Consider the following 6000-nt stretch of genomic DNA (forward strand, 5'->3'; position numbering starts at 1 on the left):
TATCTTAAGTAAAATGAGAGAGAGGAAAGGGGGGGTAGAGTGCTTCTTTTAGAGGCGGCAAACTTTAAATTGAAAATTATACTCTTTAATTGAAGATTTGGTAACTATCGGTTATTTTGAGTTTAGCTTTGTTTTGGTAATTCACTATGAAAAAACTGACACCATAGTGGCGCTTGCAAATTGCAAATGATATGATCAATTTAATGAGAGAAGCATTTAATGAATGAAGAATTTCGCGAAATAAACCTGTCAACATGCCAACTCCCTAGTGCAATTTAACCTCATTGGGTTATTTTCTTTGTGGATAGGTCAAGTCTCATGTCTACGCTGATAAACTAGGCACAATAGACCATTTAAGACACCATTCGAATGACTTTGTAAATGAAGAAGGGCGACTCTTAACGAAATCCACTATGGTATAAATCACTTATCATAAGTCAACGACTATAACTAATGCCCGTTTTTAACCAACTAAAAAATCGATTGTTTGCATAAATTTCAAAGTAATAATAAACATTTTCAAGTAATTTTAACGTCTTTAAACTGTCAATTACGGAATCTAATCCAATAAAAAAAAGACTTAAAAATAGGTCAATGTAAGAGCAACCCTTCATACCAATTCTCACTATCCAGCTCCCCTACTCCCCGGGGAGTTGGTCCCCATTTCCCCTTCACTCCTCACATTAAAAATCGGTCTTGTGCCTATTTTGCTCGGTGGGGGAGCAAATAAATGCCAACACTTTACACCAATTGTCACTATAAAGCTCCCCTACTCCCCGGGAAGTTGCTCTCGATTTCCCCTTCACTCCTCACATTAAAAATCGGTCTTGTGCCTATTTTGCTCGGTGGGGGATCAAATAAATGCCAACCCTTCATACCAATTGTCACTATAAAGCTCCCCTACTCCCCGGGAAGTTGGTCTCAATTTCCCCTTCACTCCTCACATTAAAAATCGGTCTTGTGCCTATTTTGCTCGGTGAGGGAGCAAATAAATGCCAACCCTTCATACCAATTGTCACTATAAAGCTCCCCTACTCCCCGGGAAGTTGCTCTCGATTTCCCCTTCACTCCTCACATTAAAAATCGGTCTTGTGCCTATTTTGCTCGGTGGGGGAGCAAATAAATGCCAACCCTTCATACCAATTGTCACTATAAAGCTCCCCTACTCCCCGGGAAGTTGGTCTCAATTTCCCCTTCACTCCTCACATTAAAAATCGGTCTTGTGCCTATTTTGCTCGGTGAGGGAGCAAATAAATGCCAACCCTTCATACCAATTGTCACTATAAAGCTCCCCTACTCCCCGGGAAGTTGGTCTCAATTTCCCCTTCACTCCTCACATTAAAAATCGGTCTTGTGCCTATTTTGCTCGGTGAGGGAGCAAATAAATGCCAACCCTTCATACCAATTGTCACTATAAAGCTCCCCTACTCCCCGGGAAGTTGCTCTCGATTTCCCCTTCACTCCTCACATTAAAAATCGGTCTTGTGCCTATTTTGCTCGGTGGGGGAGCAAATAAATGCCAACCCTTCATACCAATTGTCACTATAAAGCTCCCCTACTCCCCGGGAAGTTGGTCTCAATTTCCCGTTCACTCCTCACATTAAAAATCGGTCTTGTGCCTATTTTGCTCGGTGAGGGAGCAAATAAATGCCAACCCTTCATACCAATTGTCACTATAAAGCTCCCCTACTCCCCGGGAAGTTGGTCTCAATTTCCCCTTCACTCCTCACATTAAAAATCGGTCTTGTGCCTATTTTGCTCGGTGGGGGAGCAAATAAATGCCAACCCGTCATACCAATTGTAACTATAAAGCTCCCCTACTCCCCGGGAAGTTGCTCTCGATTTCCCCTTCACTCCTCACATTAAAAATCGGTCTTGTGCCTATTTTGCTCGGTGGGGGAGCAAATAAAGGCCAACCCTTCATACCAATTGTCACTATAAAGCTCCCCTACTCCCCCGGAAGTTGCTCTCGATTTCCCCTTCACTCCTCACATTAAAAATCGGTCTTGTGCCTATTTTGCTCGGTGGGGGAGCAAATAAATGCCAACCCTTCATACCAATTGTAACTATAAAGCTCCCCTACTCCCCGGGAAGTTGGTCTCAATTTCCCCTTCACTCCTCACATTAAAAATCGGTCTTGTGCTTATTTTGCTCGGTGGGGGAGCAAATAAATGCCAACCCTTCATACCAATTGTCACTATCCAGCTCCCCTACTCCCCGGGAAGTTGCTCTCGATTTCCCCTTCATTCCTCACATTAAAAATCGGTCTTGTGCCTATTTTGCTCGGTGGGGGAGCAAATAAATGCCAACCCTTCATACCAATTGTCACTATAAAGCTCCCCTACTCCCCGGGAAGTTGCTCTCGATTTCCCCTTCACTCCTCACATTAAAAATCGGTCTTGTGCCTATTTTGCTCGGTGGGGGAGCAAATAAATGCCAACCCTTCATACCAATTGTAACTATAAAGCTCCCCTACTCCCCGGGAAGTTGGTCTCAATTTCCCCTTCACTCCTCACATTAAAAATCGGTCTTGTGCCTATTTTGCTCGGTGGGGGAGCAAATAAATGCCAACCCTTCATACCAATTGTAACTATAAAGCTCCCCTACTCCCCGGGAAGTTGGTCTCAATTTCCCCTTCACTCCTCACATTAAAAATCGGTCTTGTGCCTATTTTGCTCGGTGGGGGAGCAAATAAATGCCAACCCTTCATACCAATTGTAACTATAAAGCTCCCCTACTCCCCGGGAAGTTGGTCTCAATTTCCCCTTCACTCCTCACATTAAAAATCGGTCTTGTGCCTATTTTGCTCGGTGGGGGAGCAAATAAATGCCAACCCTTCATACCAATTGTAACTATAAAGCTCCCCTACTCCCCGGGAAGTTGGTCTCAATTTCCCCTTCACTCCTCACATTAAAAATCGGTCTTGTGCCTATTTTGCTCGGTGGGGGAGCAAATAAATGCCAACCCTTCATACCAATTGTCACTATAAAGCTCCCCTACTCCCCGGGAAGTTGCTCTCGATTTCCCCTTCACTCCTCACATTAAAAATCGGTCTTGTGCCTATTTTGCTCGGTGGGGGAGCAAATAAATGCCAACCCTTCATACCAATTGTAACTATAAAGCTCCCCTACTCCCCGGGAAGTTGGTCTCAATTTCCCCTTCACTCCTCACATTAAAAATCGGTCTTGTGCCTATTTTGCTCGGTGGGGGAGCAAATAAATGCCAACCCTTCATACCAATTGTAACTATAAAGCTCCCCTACTCCCCGGGAAGTTGGTCTCAATTTCCCCTTCACTCCTCACATTAAAAATCGGTCTTGTGCCTATTTTGCTCGGTGGGGGAGCAAATAAATGCCAACCCTTCATACCAATTGTAACTATAAAGCTCCCCTACTCCCCGGGAAGTTGGTCTCAATTTCCCCTTCACTCCTCACATTAAAAATCGGTCTTGTGCCTATTTTGCTCGGTGGGGGAGCAAATAAATGCCAACCCTTCATACCAATTGTCACTATAAAGCTCCCCTACTCCCCGGGAAGTTGCTCTCGATTTCCCCTTCACTCCTCACATTAAAAATCGGTCTTGTGCCTATTTTGCTCGGTGGGGGAGCAAATAAATGCCAACCCTTCATACCAATTGTAACTATAAAGCTCCCCTACTCCCCGGGAAGTTGGTCTCAATTTCCCCTTCACTCCTCACATTAAAAATCGGTCTTGTGCCTATTTTGCTCGGTGGGGGAGCAAATAAATGCCAACCCTTCATACCAATTGTCACTATAAAGCTCCCCTACTCCCCGGGAAGTTGGTCTCAATTTCCCCTTCACTCCTCACATTAAAAATCGGTCTTGTGCCTATTTTGCTCGGTGGGGGAGCAAATAAATGCCAACCCTTCATACCAATTGTAACTATAAAGCTCCCCTACTCCCCGGGAAGTTGGTCTCAATTTCCCCTTCACTCCTCACATTAAAAATCGGTCTTGTGCCTATTTTGCTCGGTGGGGGAGCAAATAAATGCCAACCCTTCATACCAATTGTAACTATAAAGCTCCCCTACTCCCCGGGAAGTTGGTCTCAATTTCCCCTTCACTCCTCACATTAAAAATCGGTCTTGTGCCTATTTTGCTCGGTGGGGGAGCAAATAAATGCCAACCCTTCATACCAATTGTCACTATAAAGCTCCCCTACTCCCCGGGAAGTTGCTCTCGATTTCCCCTTCACTCCTCACATTAAAAATCGGTCTTGTGCCTATTTTGCTCGGTGGGGGAGCAAATAAATGCCAACCCTTCATACCAATTGTAACTATAAAGCTCCCCTACTCCCCGGGAAGTTGGTCTCAATTTCCCCTTCACTCCTCACATTAAAAATCGGTCTTGTGCCTATTTTGCTCGGTGGGGGAGCAAATAAATGCCAACCCTTCATACCAATTGTCACTATAAAGCTCCCCTACTCCCCGGGAAGTTGCTCTCGATTTCCCCTTCACTCCTCACATTAAAAATCGGTCTTGTGCCTATTTTGCTCGGTGGGGGAGCAAATAAATGCCAACCCTTCATACCAATTGTAACTATAAAGCTCCCCTACTCCCCGGGAAGTTGGTCTCAATTTCCCCTTCACTCCTCACATTAAAAATCGGTCTTGTGCCTATTTTGCTCGGTGGGGGAGCAAATAAATGCCAACCCTTCATACCAATTGTAACTATAAAGCTCCCCTACTCCCCGGGAAGTTGGTCTCAATTTCCCCTTCACTCCTCACATTAAAAATCGGTCTTGTGCCTATTTTGCTCGGTGGGGGAGCAAATAAATGCCAACCCTTCATACCAATTGTCACTATAAAGCTCCCCTACTCCCCGGGAAGTTGCTTTCGATTTCCCCTTCACTCCTCACATTAAAAATCGGTCTTGTGCCTATTTTGCTCGGTGGGGGAGCAAATAAATGCCAACCCTTCATACCAATTGTAACTATAAAGCTCCCCTACTCCCCGGGAAGTTGGTCTCAATTTCCCCTTCACTCCTCACATTAAAAATCGGTCTTGTGCCTATTTTGCTCGGTGGGGGAGCAAATAAATGCCAACCCTTCATACCAATTGTCACTATAAAGCTCCCCTACTCCCCGGGAAGTTGCTCTCGATTTCCCCTTCACTCCTAATATTAAAAATCGGTCTTGTGCCTATTTTGCTCGGTGGGGGAGCAAATAAATGCCAACCCTTCATACCAATTGTAACTATAAAGCTCCCCTACTCCCCGGGAAGTTGGTCTCAATTTCCCCTTCACTCCTCACATTAAAAATCGGTCTTGTGCCTATTTTGCTCGGTGGGGGAGCAAATAAATGCCAACCCTTCATACCAATTGTAACTATAAAGCTCCCCTACTCCCCGGGAAGTTGGTCTCAATTTCCCCTTCACTCCTCACATTAAAAATCGGTCTTGTGCCTATTTTGCTCGGTGGGGGAGCAAATAAATGCCAACCCTTCATACCAATTGTAACTATAAAGCTCCCCTACTCCCCGGGAAGTTGGGCTCAATTTCCCCTTCACTCCTCACATTAAAAATCGGTCTTGTGCCTATTTTGCTCGGTGGGGGAGCAAATAAATGCCAACCCTTCATACCAATTGTCACTATAAAGCTCCCCTACTCCCCGGGAAGTTGCTCTCGATTTCCCCTTCACTCCTCACATTAAAAATCGGTCTTGTGCCTATTTTGCTCGGTGGGGGAGCAAATAAATGCCAACCCTTCATACCAATTGTAACTATAAAGCTCCCCTACTCCCCGGGAAGTTGGTCTCAATTTCCCCTTCACTCCTCACATTAAAAATCGGTCTTGTGCCTATTTTGCTCGGTGGGGGAGCAAATAAATGCCAACCCTTCATACCAATTGTCACTATAAAGCTCCCCTACTCCCCGGGAAGTTGCTCTCGATTTCCCCTTCACTCCTCACATTAAAAATCGGTCTTGTGCCTATTTTGCTCGGTGGGGGAGCAAATAAATGCCAACCCTTCATACCAATTGTAACTAT

The sequence above is a fragment of the Euprymna scolopes genome, chromosome 30 (assembly GCF_053919585.1).
Source record: "Euprymna scolopes isolate OS-2025 chromosome 30, ASM5391958v1, whole genome shotgun sequence".
In the NCBI taxonomy this organism is placed as follows: domain Eukaryota; kingdom Metazoa; phylum Mollusca; class Cephalopoda; order Sepiida; family Sepiolidae; genus Euprymna; species Euprymna scolopes.